The sequence below is a fragment of the Podarcis melisellensis genome (genome assembly GCF_964234715.1).
Source record: "Podarcis melisellensis genome assembly, chromosome: W".
Taxonomy (NCBI): Eukaryota; Metazoa; Chordata; class Lepidosauria; order Squamata; family Lacertidae; genus Podarcis; species Podarcis melisellensis.
This window is the reverse complement of record NC_138535.1, coordinates 25069671-25084533: the sequence shown is the minus strand read 5'-3', so window position 1 is coordinate 25084533 and position 14863 is coordinate 25069671. Positions and strand designations below refer to the sequence as shown.

At 44.1% G+C, this 14863-nt stretch overlaps 1 pseudogene across 1 annotated transcript in view; it reads left to right on the top strand.

Annotated features, from left to right (window-relative positions):
- Positions 1–2307: 2307 nt before the first annotated feature.
- Positions 2308–14863, top strand: part of LOC309361275 (inositol polyphosphate 5-phosphatase OCRL-like) — a 32499-nt pseudogene continuing 19943 nt past the window's right edge. The window contains exons 1-3 of the transcript in view: positions 2308–2346; positions 4821–4938; positions 5021–5215. The product of the transcript in view is annotated as an inositol polyphosphate 5-phosphatase OCRL-like (transcript). The remainder of the gene's footprint in view (positions 2347–4820; positions 4939–5020; positions 5216–14863) is intronic.

Genomic DNA, 14863 nt, shown 5'->3' with positions numbered 1-14863 from the left:
CATCTCACAGGCCAGGAGCCCTTCCCAGCCCAAAGGCGTTCCCCTGAGATTCAGCTTCCGGGCTATGGCTAACCAGGTTAGGAGCAGGAATATTGGGAGCGGGAAGGAACTGATGTCATCTGCCAGAGCAGCTGGCTAATTGAAGGGAATGAGGTGATAACAAGGCTTTCAAATCTGAACTCTTGTTTGCGGCTGATTAGGAAAGAGGGAGGTGGAGAACAAGGGCAATCGGAAGCAGACTCTGGGTAGCTGGTTCCTTCTCTTTGTTCGGGTTCCTACGTCACACCTGCAGTTTAAATGGCAACACTCCTTTGCAAGATTGGCCGCCTTTTTAATTCTTTGTTATGGAAAATCAATAAAATGATAAGTTGCCCCTGCCAAAGGGTTGCATGACATCTGGCTGAAGACTTTTGGTGCTAAACGCTGAAGCTATGCTGGGGTGTGTGGGTGTGGGTGTGTCCATCCGTCCATGTGGCCGCTGTGTATTCAACATTCCACCCCCTCCAAAGCATCCTAAGAACCTTACTTTTCCTTTCACAGTGCTACGATTCCCAGCACCCTTAACAAACCATTGTTCCCAGGACGTTTTGGGTGTGGGTGGGAGGAGATGTGCTTTACGTGTGCGGTGTGCAGGCATCTCCCAGCACATCTGTGTGGGGATTCAAGACTGACTCTTATGCTTTTCTTCCTTAGACCAGCTTGACGTTGAACAAGAGGTTCTCTGGGTTGAGGAACACACGCCATTTCACAGCGAAGCAGAACACGGGCCGAATGGTCACTCTGCCATTGCATTTGGTGAAATCAGACTGGCTTTGCAAAGGAGCTTGCCCCTGAAGCCAGTTGGTTGCCTGCCTCTGGCTGGCTGGCGGCCTGGCATCACCAAAACACAAAGAGACAGCCCCATGCAACCTCACACCCAAAGATTTCTGCCCATGCTTCAGACATGCAGCCCTAAGAGCAGCTCTGACTCCCACTCTAGGCCCCTCTGCCCCAGTCTTCCTCCTGATGTAGGCTACAGGATCTGGGAAGTCTGATCCAGCTTTGAGGTGTGGTTCCATATGGCCGTTAGTACTGTTGTGTTTTTGCCAGAGAGCCACGTGGTAAGGAAGATCTCCAAGCACGCTTCCTAGGGGGTCCTCTTTAATCCTCAGATGGGCCCACAAAGGCATGATCCAGCACCCTCATGCCACAGCTGCCTCTGGAGTGACCCTCCCTCCGGTAAGAGGTGTGCCTCACAGCTGAGTGCCTGGTTGTTTGTGTAGGGCGGGGGCAGGGAATCTTGTGGGCTCCCAGATATTGCCAGATCCAATGGCCTTCTGCCTCAGGCAGCATGGCTGACGGTCAGGGGTGATGGAATCCAACAACATCTAGAGGGCCACACAATTCCCCACCCCTGGTCTAGTGAATTTGAGGTTCTTGGTTTCTCTCCCTCTGCCCCCTTTTGCCTGGAAAAGCACTTTGGCAGATTCCTTTGGAGGATTTGGGTGTGACAAGCTGTAGCAGCGCACTGAATAAAACAACTCTGAGAAGCTGAAACACCGGGCTGTTTTCTTTTCTAATAAAAATATGCACTGTGCAGTTCACAGGCACAAAACACAATGTTGATATTGTCCAGGAAATGGGTTTTCAGTTGGAGGGCATGGGTTGTGTGAGAGCATATTGTGCGGGATAACCAGTCTCATATAACCAACATGCTTCAGTCTAATTAGTGCATGAAGGGGTTAACACCATAGAGTAAGCTGTCCTGCCATCTTAGCCATGTCTCTTCCCCTTACCTTGGGAGTGAGTTCTGATCTATTCTGGTATTCACTTCTTCAGCGTTTAATTTTATGAAATAAATAAATAATTTTGAATAAATAAATAAATAAATAAATAAATAAATAAATAAATAAATAGGAAGATGTAAAACCACAACCTCCGAAATCAAAGCTACTGTCCCGCCAGACGGATGTTTTTGCCTGGAGGGGGGCCGTATTCTGCAATGTGCTATCGATGCAATAATAGTGCAGCTTTCTAATGGACTGTCCACGCAAACATCATTCTGCTTTCTCAGTTGCTCTGCAATGCTTCGCCAGGGTTACCACATCATGGCCCCCTGGGGGTGCGCTCCTGTGTTGTAGCTCAGCAAATGCAGGACAACATTCCTCTAGTATGGCTCACAGTGAGGGCTGCTGAGAGTCGGGAGAGATCTCGGAGGCCAAAGAGTTTGCTTTCCGGCTCAGTACAGGGGATCTTGCCAGCTCTTCAGCCCTGACTGGCCGAAGATGCCCATCTCTCATCCATGCAGCTCCACAGCGTGCCTGGATGATGACTCAGATGGAGCTTGACACACCATTCTTGAAGGATGCAATAATCTTGCAATTGTGGTGGACCAACTACATGCCAACAGGATGTCGGACTGAATGGGCCTTGGCCTGAGCCAGCAAGGCTCTTCAAATGCGCTTATGTTCCCCTGACTTTGGGGACGCCTTGCAGGAGTCTCACCCGTCTCATGGCTATTCTTCTAGTGTGGACCAGTTCGACAAGCTCTCCCCCGAAAGCAGGTGCACCATCCAGAACATGCTGGCGCTGTACCTGAAGAAGAAAGCGAACACAGACCAGGAGGCAGGGACTTCTAGGGGAAGCGAGGCCTTCATGCGGGAAGCCTTGACTCCTCACGTGCTCCCCGGGATCAGCTTCGACCCCACCACCCAGTCTTCTGCTGGTGTCACTCTTCCACCTGGCCCAGAACAGGAGGCTCCTTCCCAACATGCAGAATGCCTTGCACGTGATCGATGGGCCTGTGCTCACTGTGACATAGGCAGGGCCGGATTTATGTATAGGCTAAGTAGGCAGAAGCCATGGGCCTCTAGATCTAGGGGGCCTCGCTAGCCTGCCTGCTCCCCAGCGCCGCAGACAGTCTTCCCTCTCCCCAAATTGCAAACCCAAGACTTCATGCAGGGCATTTCTCCCCCATTTCAATGACATTTTGCTTCAAAAGGAAAGGTGGACTTGGAGAAGGCAAGCAAAATGCGAGGGAGATAGTGAAAGATACAGGAAATTGAATGCAGATTTCCAAAAAATAGCAAGGAGAGACAGGAGGGCCTTCTTAAACGAGCAATGCAAAGAAATAGAGGAAAACAACAGAATGGGAAGAACCAGAGATCTGTTCAAGAAAACTGGAGCTATGAAAGGAACATTTCATACAAAGAGTACCATAATAAAGGACAAAGGTGGAAAGACCCTCACAGAAGCAGAAGACGTCAAGAAGAGGTGGCAAGAATACACAGAGGAATTATACCAGAAAGATATGGATGTCTCATACACCCCAGGTAGTGTGGTTGCTGACCTTGAGCCTGACATCCTGGAGAGCAAAGTCAAATGGGCCTTAGAAAGCACTGCTAATAACAAGGCCAGTGGAAGTGATGGTATTCCAGCTGAACTATTAAATTTTGTTAAAGATGATGCTGTTAAGGTGCTACACGCAATATGCCAGCAAGTTTGGAAAACTCAGCAGTGGCCAGAGGATTGGAGAAGACCAGTCTACCTCCTTTAGAGGAAAAGGCCTTGAGGGGAGGACCTCTTGCCTCCACAATCCTTCCTAAACATGCATAAGCTGAGAGGCAATTGTCCGGCAAATGTGGTGCTGTGGGGAGGCAGGAACATTTTCCTGCAGTTAAGTATTTTCTAAGTTCCTTTCCCGAAACTTCCCCAAACGGTTCTGAAGCCTGTTACAGGAAAGTCCGAGGGCTCTCTTGGACAAATGAAGACACCGACCAGAGCAATTCAGAGCAAAACAGCAGCCAGTAGGCTCGGTCTTTATTCAAGAAAAGACTGTCGCGACAGGACTCCCACCGCCCACGAGGTGAAGCAAGATGGAAGCCCCGAACAAAGGGAGACCCTAACTTTTATTAGTTGCTAATCCCCTATGCTACACCCCCAGAATTACATCACATTTACATCATGATTACATTAATATTAGGAGGAGTCGAGGAGGGGCTACACAGGTAATCTGAGTGACCTGACACCTGGTCGGAGCCTCCTCTCCCCTCCCCATATGAGTTATTTACAAGAACAAAAGAGAAGGGCGAAGTTTCCTGCCCCCTGAGGGGAATCCGGTCAGAGTCCTTTTGTGCGAGTCCGCATGGAATACACTAAAGGGTGCAGTTTATTGTGTCCTTGATAGCCTTCTGTCTGAGCCCATCATGATGGCTATCAAGGTAGTCACGTCCGCTGAGAAGGGCCGCTGACTACGTGACCGCTCGGTCAAGGGATTATGGCTGCCCCACATCAGGTCACCCCCCTTTGATAGTCCTTGTAATATGTAGCAAAATAAAAGTGGTCCGGTGAAAATCCGATGTACGGCTGATTTTTGGTGAATTTATAAAGAATATTGTCCTTGAAGTTCAAAGTACTTTCGCCTTTCGGAAGTTACTTACTACATTTTGATTACATCAGTCACGGTCAATTAAACTCGGAAACATTGTATCGAGAGCTGTCAAAAGGTGAGGAAAAGGCGCTTGCAGCCTGCAGTACCAGCGTGGCCGCCGCAAGGGGCGCTGTTTGGCAATGTTGATTGGCTGAGGCGGCCGCCGTTTGACCTAAAGTTCAGGCGGCCGGTCTACTCACAATAAAGATAGGGCGATGTGGAGCGCTGTAGAGAAGAGCTGTCAGACTAGCGCTTCCTTATTTACGGAAGGCTGTTAAGAGATGGCCCTCTAAAGGGACATCTCTGGGGTCAGGGAGGGGAGATGCGTGCATGTGTGAGTGTGGTGCTTGTGCGTTACACGTGTTAATGGAGGGGGGGGGTGATTTCCGGCGACAAGCCTCTCTAACCTCAGAAGTCTTTTCCTCTCTCGGGAATTCTGGGATTCGAGGATAACTTCATGGAGAAGGAAAGAAACCTGCAGAATCAGCAAATGGGGAGCCTCCACCCCCACCGCTGCCACCAAGCAGGCTGTAAGTTGCCTTAGAGGTGTACTGTGCCCTCCCGCCTCCTTGCTTTGAAGGACTACTTGAGTTGTGTTCTCATCTCCCTGAGGCGTATCCGTGACAAGGAGAGCATGAGCAAGAAGCAACCCCAATGACCCACACTATGCGCCAGCTCTTTGTGCCTTCCACACATCCGCAGTCCGGACAGAGAGAGGGACTCATCCAGCACGTCCTCGCCAAGAGAGAGAAGGAATATGTCAACACCCAGAATTTCAGCTCAGATCATGCCAAAGTGCAAAGACCAGTGGAACCACCACAGCATAAGAGGCCTGAGAGAGGCTTCCGGGACACGGCTGCTGCTGCTGCTGCTTGCGTGAGTGTTGGGAGGACCGCTCCCTCTCCTGCCAACTCCATCCGGCCTAGGGGGCGGGGCCTGCACTACCACTACAGTTTATTTTTTTATATATATATAAATATTTATTAGGGTTTTTAGAAAAAAAAAATACAATAATAATAAACAGTATTGCTTTGTTTTAACAAAATTTCGTGTCATCCTTGAGCTTCCTCACGCCTCCCGCTCCCATTTACATCGTTAATAAATTTTTGTCAAGCAAATTATCATCTTATTTCCAAATTTTGTGACCACTTATTTAGTTACAATAAAATAGTTCTCCTGCAAATTTGTTTCTCTTAATCTCTCTTATCATCAAATCCTGATCTATTTCAGTGATGGCCAATTGTTTATAACCAAGCATCCTTCTTAACATTCCATTAAATCACAATATTTTTGTAGATAAATCTTGAATTTCTTCCAATCTTCTTCCATCCTTTCTTCTCCCAGGTCTCGGATTCTGCCAGTCATCTCCGCCAGTTGCATATAGTCCATCAGTTGCATCTGCCATTCTTCCAGTGTGGGTAGATCTTGAGTTTTCCAATTCTTAGCGAGTAGTATCCTTGCTGCTGTTGTTGCATACATGAAAAATGTTCTATCTTTCTTTAACACCTTCTGGTCGACAATGCCCAGGAGAAAGGCCTCTGGTTTCTTGGTGAAGGTATACTTAAATACCTTTTTCAACTCATTATATATCATTTCCCAGAAGGCCTTCACTTTAGGGCAAGTCCACCAGAGGTGGTAGAATGTTCCTTCATTTTCTTTACATTTCCAGCATTTGTTATCTGACGAATGGTATATTTTGGCCAGTTTAACTGGGGTCATGTACCATCTATATATCATTTTCATTACATTTTCTTTCAAAGCATTACATGCAGTAAAATTCAACCCAGTGGTCCACAACCTTTCCCAGTCCTCAAACATAATGTTATGCCCAATGTCCTGTGCCCATTTTATCATAGCCGACTTAACCATTTCGTCTTGTGTATTCCATTTCAACAGCAAGTTATACATTCTTGAAAGTACCTTAGTCTTAGGTTCTAACAGTTCTGTTTCCAACTTCGATTTCTCCACCTGGAATCCTAACTTTTTGTCACTTTTAAAAATTTCCTTAATCTGAGCGTAGTGTAACCAGTCTCGCACTTTATCCTTCATTTTCTCCATACTCTGCAATTTCCAATTATCTCCGTCTTTTTCTAACAGTTCCCAATATTTTGGCCAGTAGGCTTCCATATTGGGTCTTTTCCAGGCCTTAGCTTCCAAAGGTGAGAGCCACCTTGGAGTTTTATTTTCCAGTAAGTCTTTGTATTTTGTCCAGACATTAAACACTGCTTTTCTGACAATATGGTTCTTAAAGGCCTTATTGATCTTAACTTTATCATACCACAAATATGCATGCCAACCAAAAGCATTGTTATAACCTTCCAGATCTAACACATCAGTGTCTTCAAGAAGTAGCCAATCTTTTAACCAGCAGAAAGCTGCGGCTTCATAATACAACCTTAAGTCTGGCAGGGCAAAGCCCCCTCTTTCCTTTGCGTCTGTTAGTATCTTAAACTTGATTCTGGGCTTTTTGCCCTGCCAGACAAATTTAGAAATATCTCTCTGCCACCTCCGGAAACACTCTGTTTTGTCCACAATTTGCAATGTTTGAAACAAGAACAACATCTTTGGCAGCACATTCATCTTAATTGCAGCAATTCGGCCTAACAAAGAAAGCTTCAGTTTTGCCCAACTTTCCAAGTCTCTCTTAATTTCAGACCAACATTTTTCATAATTATCCTTAAATAGACTCAGATTTTTGGCTGTTATATTAACCCCTAGGTATTTTACCCTTTTCACCAATGATAATTCTGTTTCTCTCTGAAACCGTTCTGACTCTGTGTCTGTCATGTTTTTCCCTAACACCTTCGTTTTTTGCTTATTTAGCTTAAATCCTGCCACCTGACCAAAATCATGTATCAGTTGTAATACTCTTTTCGTACTAGATTCTGGCTCCTGCAATGTCAAAACTAGGTCATCTGCGAAAGCTTTAAGTTTATATTGTTTCGCTCCGACCTGAATCCCCTGCACCAGCCGGTCACCTCTAATCAAGTTCAGGAGCACCTCCAGAACTGAGATAAATAACAGAGGGGAAATCGGGCAGCCTTGTCGTGTTCCTTTTTCAATTTTAAATTCTTCCGTTACCACATTGTTAACTATCAATTTAGCTTTTTGTTCTGAATATATTGCATCAATCCCATTTTCAAAACCCCGCCCCGCTCCCATTTCTTTTAAATTTCCCTTCATAAATTTCCAAGAGATGTTGTCAAAGGCCTTCTCCGCGTCTATAAATATCAGCACTGCTTTAGTGTTTATATCTGTTTGCAAAAGTTCCAAAATGTCAATAATGTTCCTTGTGTTTGCAAACATATGTCTACCTGGGAGAAAGCCAGCCTGGTCCTTATGAATTACTTCATTCAGAACTTTTTTAAGTCTGCCTGCTAAAACATCAGCAAATATTTTGTAATCCACATTTAAAAGGGAGATGGGGCGATAGTTCTTAAGTTGTGTCTTTTCAGTTTCTGATTTTGGTATCAACGTGATAAAAGCTTCCTTCCACGATTCCGGCGCCTTCTTTCCCTCCAGAATTTCATTGCTGACCTCCATCAAAGGTTGAATCAAATAATTACTCATTGTCTTGTAATACTTGGAGGTCAGACCATCTGGTCCTGGAGATTTGCCCAACTTCATGTTCTGAATGGCATGTTCAATTTCTTGTCGTGTTATTTGACTGTTCAGGAGTAGTCTATTTTCTTGTGTAAATTTTTTAAGACTGTTTTTTTTCAAAAATTGTTCAATCTCAACCTCATTTTGCGGCCCTTGAGTATATAGTTTCTTGAAATATTTCTGAAAAGATTTCCTGATTTCCACAGGGTTCTGAATATTTCTTCCTTCAATTTCTAAATTTGTTACTGTATTCAACTTTTGTCTCTTCTTCAACTGCCAGGCCAGCAGTTTCCCACATTTATTTGCCGATTCAAACGTTTTTTGTTTCATTGACTTAATCTTCCATTCTATTTCCTGATTTATCAGTTTAGAATATTGTGCCTGATGGAGTTTAATTTCTCTCAGAATCGGCTGCGACTTCGGGTTTCCTCTTAGCTTCTTTTCTAATTCTTTTATTTTTCCCAAAATCTTATCTTTCTTTTCATTTTGTTTCCTTTTCTTGATAGCATTCTGTTGTATTAAGAACCCTCTCATCACAGCTTTGCTTGCGTCCCAAATTGTTCTTTTTTCCACCGTTGTGTTCAAATTTATTTCAAAATAGTCTTTCAAAACTTTTTGGGCCTTTTTAATAATCTCCTGATCTCTAAATAAATTGTCATTCATCTTCCATCGAAAGGAGCCGGTTGGTAGTAATGTCAAATCCATTTTCAAAGCGTTATGGTCGGAGCAGGTCTTTGGGCAGATTTCCACTTTTCTGACCTTAGGTGCCAGACATCTAGTAATCCATATTTGGTCGATTCTTGTCCAAGTCAGATGGGCTTCAGAGAAGAATGTTCCTTCCTTTTCCAAGGGGTTTCTCGTTCTCCAAATGTCAATCCAGTCCATGTTGTCTGTCATTTCAAAAAAGGTCTTTGGTAGTCTGCCATCTTTGGTAACTTTTTGACTTTGCGACTTATCCATGTTAGTTGATACAATCCCGTTCATATCTCCCATCATGATGATGTTGTCAAAGTCCAGATATTCCAGCATGCTCTCATGCAACTTCTTATAAAATTCCGATTTCCCTTCATTTGGTGCATAAATTCCTAATAACAAGATTTTTTCTCCTTGATGCTGTATTTCGACTGCCAAAATTCTGCCTTGTTCATCTTTAAATAATAATTTGGGTGAAAGGCTCTCCTTTGCATATATCACCACCCCTCTCTTCTTTACTCTGTCTGAAGATATAAATTCCTGGCCGAGTCTTTTATTTACCAGAATTTTTCTGTGGAGCCTAGTCACATGTGTTTCTTGCAAGCAAATAATGTCCAATTGTTCCTTTTTTAATATGTGAAAGATTTTCTTCCTTTTCTCGGGAATGTTGCAGCCATTTATGTTCCAGCTCAGAAGTTGCAGAGACATCCTGTATAAATCTGGTTATTTTTCAGGGGGTGGTACTTTGTCATCCAAGGGTGCCGGTTCCTTTGGTGCTCCAGGCTCCGGCAATGATCCAAGTCCTTTATGAAGGTCTTCTCCGTACTGGTTCAGAAATTTGTCTCTGTCTTCCAATGTTCTGATTTTAATCTTCCTCCCTCTAAAAGTAAACGATAATCCTTGAGGGAAATCCCACCTAAAGATGATTGAGTTGCTCCTCAATAGTTTTGCTAATTCCGAGTATTCGGATCTCAAATCCAACAGCTGTCTAGGAATATCCTTATAAATTTCAATTCTTTTACCCAGAATGTCCAGTGAATTTCTGTAATGTAGGCCCAAAATCTTGTCCCTTTCCTCCTTTGATCTCAATGTTATCAAGCAATCTCTGGGTTTGTCTTTTCTTATCAATCTTCCCAGCCTAAAAGCTGATGTAATTTTAAAGTCTTTTTCCTCAAGTTTCCACTGCACAGAAAATATTTTGGTCAGGAACTCAGCCAGTTTGTCTTCTTCTACTTCAGATACAGATCTTATCCTTAAATTAGTCTCCCTATTCTTCAATTCAATCATCGAAAGATAGGTCTGGTGTTCACCTACTTGTTTGTTGAGTGGTCTTACCTCTTTTTCCAACTGTCCAAGTCTTTGGCTAGTGTCTTCAACCAGTTTCCTGTTTTCCCCTGCAGCCTCCTCCAATTTTGCAATCGATTGAGTGTTCTGTGCCACTTGCCCAGTTATTCTATTTAGACATTCTGTGTTCTGATCTATTTTCGCAGTTTGCTCATCAGCCTTTTTGTCCAAAGATTCCACTCTCTTGTCCAAAGATTCCAATTTTTCATAGATTTTTTCTAGAATGGAAGAGGCTGATCCTGAAGCCATATCCTCCAATTGTAAATCCTCTGTCTCTCCTCCCCCTGCCTGTGGCAAGGAGGCAGCTTCTGTTGTTGATAAGCAGTATCCAGTGCACAGCGGAATGATGAGAGGTATGAGCCAACATGCTCTATACTACTTTATTTACAGTTCAAAGCTGGTAAGTTACAGAAAAACATCTTCCCTCTGCCAGAGCAGAGAAAGCGTCATCTCTCCTCTAAAGCACGGAGAGAATCACAAACTGAAACTGCAAAGAGCAGGGAAAAACAGGAAACCAGTATACGTCACATCCAGTCTCCCGTTCCCGTGGGAAAACCTCCAACAGTACAGACTGTGTGGAATGTAAACAACCTGTCTCGTGACAAGCACTTCGCTGCACAGAGAAGAAAGCAGAAACCAACATCCTCCCCCTTTCTGTGAACATCTCTGGGCAGCGTGTTCGTACAATATCAGTACAAACCCAACTTCTGCACATAGGTACAGTGTTGATCCCTTGATACAATCTTGGACAATACATCAGCAGGAATTTCATTACCTGGCATATAGGACACCGTTACGAGTCCCTTCTGAATACGTTCCCTAGCATGTTGCAACTTCAATTGCAAGTGCTTCGTGCTTTGCTTACAACCTTCAGAATTCAGCAAAGCCAAACATGCTTTGTTGTCCTGGTAAACCTGGATTGGACATTTGACAGGAATTTTCATGTCTTTGCACAATTGTAACAACCATTCACAATCTTTAAGTGAATAAGACAGTGCATTCAGTTCAGCTTCACAAGTACTTAAGCTAACTGTTGTTTGCTTCTTGCATGACCAATCAAATAGACCCTGATTGTACTTATAGCAAACTCCAGACGTACTTTTCCTGTCTGTAGTGTCACTTCCAAAACTTGCATCTGCAAATATCTCAAGACCACCAGACTTCTGATTGTTAAATCTCAGTCTGTAATGCATAGTGCCTTTCAAATACCGCGCTATGCGTTTCAGAGCTTTCCAATCCTTAACAGTAGGATTGTTGACATGTCTGCTTAGCAAATTACAGCTAACAGCAATGTCTGGTCTTGAACATCTGGCAATGAAGTTTAGTTTGCCTAGCACACTTCTGTACAGTGTAGTGTCAGAAAATGCTTCTTCAGTGTCATCTACCTGATAACCTGTTATCATCGGTGTGTCTACAGGGTTAGCATCCATCAGGTTTAGTTTGCTTAACACATCAGCAATTTTCCGTGACTGGTGTACTAGAATGTTACCATCTTGATCTCTCTCTATTTCCAGAGATAGGTAGTTGTTTACCTCACCAAGATCTTTCATGTCAAAGTGCTCTTTCAGTTGAGCTAGGGCGTTATTGTACATTGTGACATCTTTCCAAAAGAATAAAAGATCATCAACATAAAACAAACAATACAGTTTCTTTTGCCCCTCCTCTTTGACAAATACACATGGATCAGCTTTCCCTTGCTTAAAACCTAGAGAAAACAATACTTCAGTGAGTTTTGTGTGCCAACACCGTGCACTTTGTTTGAGACCATAAAGAGACCTTTTCAGAGCACAAACATATCCCTGTTTTACCTGTACTCCATCAGGTGGAAGCATATAAAGTGATTCATTTAGAGATCCGTACAGAAAAGCTGTATTCACATCGTGGTGACTAATGTGTAGATTTTCCTCTGCAGCTAGCTTGAGCATAAGCCTAATGCTCTCATACCTCACTGTGGGTGAGTAGGTCTCGTGATAGTCTTCACCTGGTACCTGAGCAAATCCTCTGGCTACCAATCTGGCTTTGTGTCTAACTATCTTGCCATTTTGATCAGTCTTCGCTTTGAAGACCCATTTGCTTCCAAGCAATTTCATTCCTGGAACTACTGGAACAAGTTCCCATGTTTTGTTCCTTTCCAAGGAATCAAGCTCAGCCTTCATGGCATTTAACCATGGCTCAGCTTCCTTTGAATCCAAATCCTGGATTTCTTGGAAACTTGAAGGTTCAAAAACCTTCTTGGAGCTTTTAACAGCTGTTACTGCTATCTTAGCAAACTCATCAGCAAATCTCTTTGGAGGTCTGCCTTTTGTGGCTCTCTGTGACCTACGAATTAGCCTTAAGTCTTCAACACTCTCCTCTTCCTTCTTAGGAGAAAAGTGACCTATTGTGAACAATGGTTCCTCCAATTCTTGATCAGAGCTTTCAGAGGGTCGCATAGAGGCTTTCGCACTCTTGAAATCCTCTGAATCATCTGATTCAGTTTCAGACTCAGAATCAGAACCTTCATCAGTGGGTGTGGGTTGTTGCGGTTGCTTTTGACTATCCTCAGTCTCATCACTGTCATCAGGATAACATTGGAAAATTCCCACATTCTCCCCCCACTTGGCATTGTACTCAACACTTCTTGTGAGCTTAATTTCCTTAGAGTCAGTCATCATTATTCTGTAAGAGCCTTTCTGATAACCTAGAAAGATACCATGCAATCCACGCTTGTCTAACTTTGAGTGTTGTGGTGAGTGAACCCACATGTCCGAACCAAAAATTTTCATGTGTTTGATGTATGGCTTCTTGCCAAACATCTTCTCATAGGGGGTACAACCAATCGCTGAAGATAACCTGCGATTGTAACTGTAAGTGAAACATGAGAGAGCTTCGGCCCAATAACTCTCTGGAAGATTTGCATCATGCAGCAAGGTTTTTAACCCTTGAAGCAATGTTTGATTTGCTCGTTCTGCAAGTCCATTCTGCCATGGCGAGCGAGGACTAGACAAATCGTGTTGAATTCCTTTCTCAGCCAGAAAAGCTTCAAACTGCTGAGAAGTGAATTCTCCCCCCCGGTCAGTAAAAAGAATCCTTATCTTCTTACCATGCACATTTTCCAACCAAGCACAGAATTCCTTGAACCTAGGAAAAGCCTCTGATTTCTGCTTGAGATTGTACACAAAAATATACCTGGAAAATGCATCAACAAGAACCATGAAGTACCTATTCCCACCCAAAGAGGGCGCTAGTGGTCCAACCAAATCAGCATGAATAATTTGGTATGGTTCTGTAGCTTGCCTACTAGACACCTTACCTTTCGCAGCCATTTTCACCTTGTTTGCTGCGCATGCCTTGCACTTCATGTGGTACCTGCAGGGTTTAATAGTCATACCTTCAACCAAGGCAGGCATTTTAGATACTGCCTCAAAATGCAAATGTCCAAATTTCCTGTGAAAAGCATGAATACAATCTGCATGCAAACTTTTGTTAGAACCTGCAATGCAACAAGTGTCATCCTGCACAACATCATCATAATACAAAAGAAACAAACGATCAACAAATTCAGCATACAATTGATAATCATTTTTCTTGGTGATGATGCATCTTTTGTTTTTAAAGGAAACGTCTATTTTCCGCTCCATCAGCTGTCCAACGCTAAGCAGATTATGTTTCGCGTCCGGCACATAAAGCACGTCCTGTATCGATAAGTCCAAACTGTGAAGAACAACAGTTCCGTAGCCTTTACTGGGGATTGTGTGGTCATCCGCCTGGTGAATCGCACCTTCCTGCGGTGTAAAAGACACGAACAGTCGCTTATCGTTGCACATGTGATGCGTTGCAGCTGAATCAACAACGAAGAAAGATCTAGACTTCTTCTGGACCTCAGCAACCTCTGCAACCTTTGCAACCTTTGGAGCGAAGCGTGAGACCATTGCCTTGTGCTGCGTTGTCCTGGACACCGGACCTTTGCCTTTGCTCTGGCCTTTTCCACGCGATGAGCTTCCGCTGCGCTGCTCTGTCTTGGCCCTGGGATATTTGCATTCCCTCTTCATATGGCCTAGACGTCCACACGAGTAGCATTTCACTGCCTTCAAAGCTTTGGCGCCATCTGGTGGTTCCACTGCACTATGGGATGACGTCTGTGAAGACTCCCCCTTTCCCATGCAGCTATCACCCCGCCGATCTGCTACATTCTGAATCATGGCAGTATCACAAGCTACTGTGAGTTGAGCATTTGGCTGATCAGTGGTATCAAATTCCCCACTTGCCTCATCCAGCCTTCTGCAGCTAGCCATCATGACTCTGGCATTTGCCTCCTGCATCATCTATGCTGCTTTAAATCAAGCTGCTGTATACATGCTGCTTCTGTGTACAGCTGCTTCAATCCAAAGGCAATCTCAAAACAGCCTCTGCCTTGCCTGTGCCTCTCTTCTGTTTATTTGCTTTGCTTATCTGCAGCTGCTTCAAACTGCATTCCAAAAGCAAGCTCAAAAGTGAAAGTCCCCAAGTGCTTTCTCAATGTTGCCCTTTAATTTTTGTGAAAGTTACTTTCACTTTCCCAGCCATCCAAGCCACTACGCTTGTGCCGTGGAAAACGGCATTAAAAGTTCAAAGTCCAGCCTTAAAGCCATTAATTAGAAGCTGGCAGGCTGCCCGGAGCAGTAGCACATACCTTCATCAATCATTTTGACGCGCAGAGCAGATACCTTGCGATCCGTGCCTCTGCCGCTGTTCCGATCCTCTTTGCCGGCACTTCGTCTCTAGCTCCTTTGTTCCTTTGCCAGGAGCCCGACTTCTGGAGTGCATCCTCAAAACACTGCATTTTTCTGGGCCCGA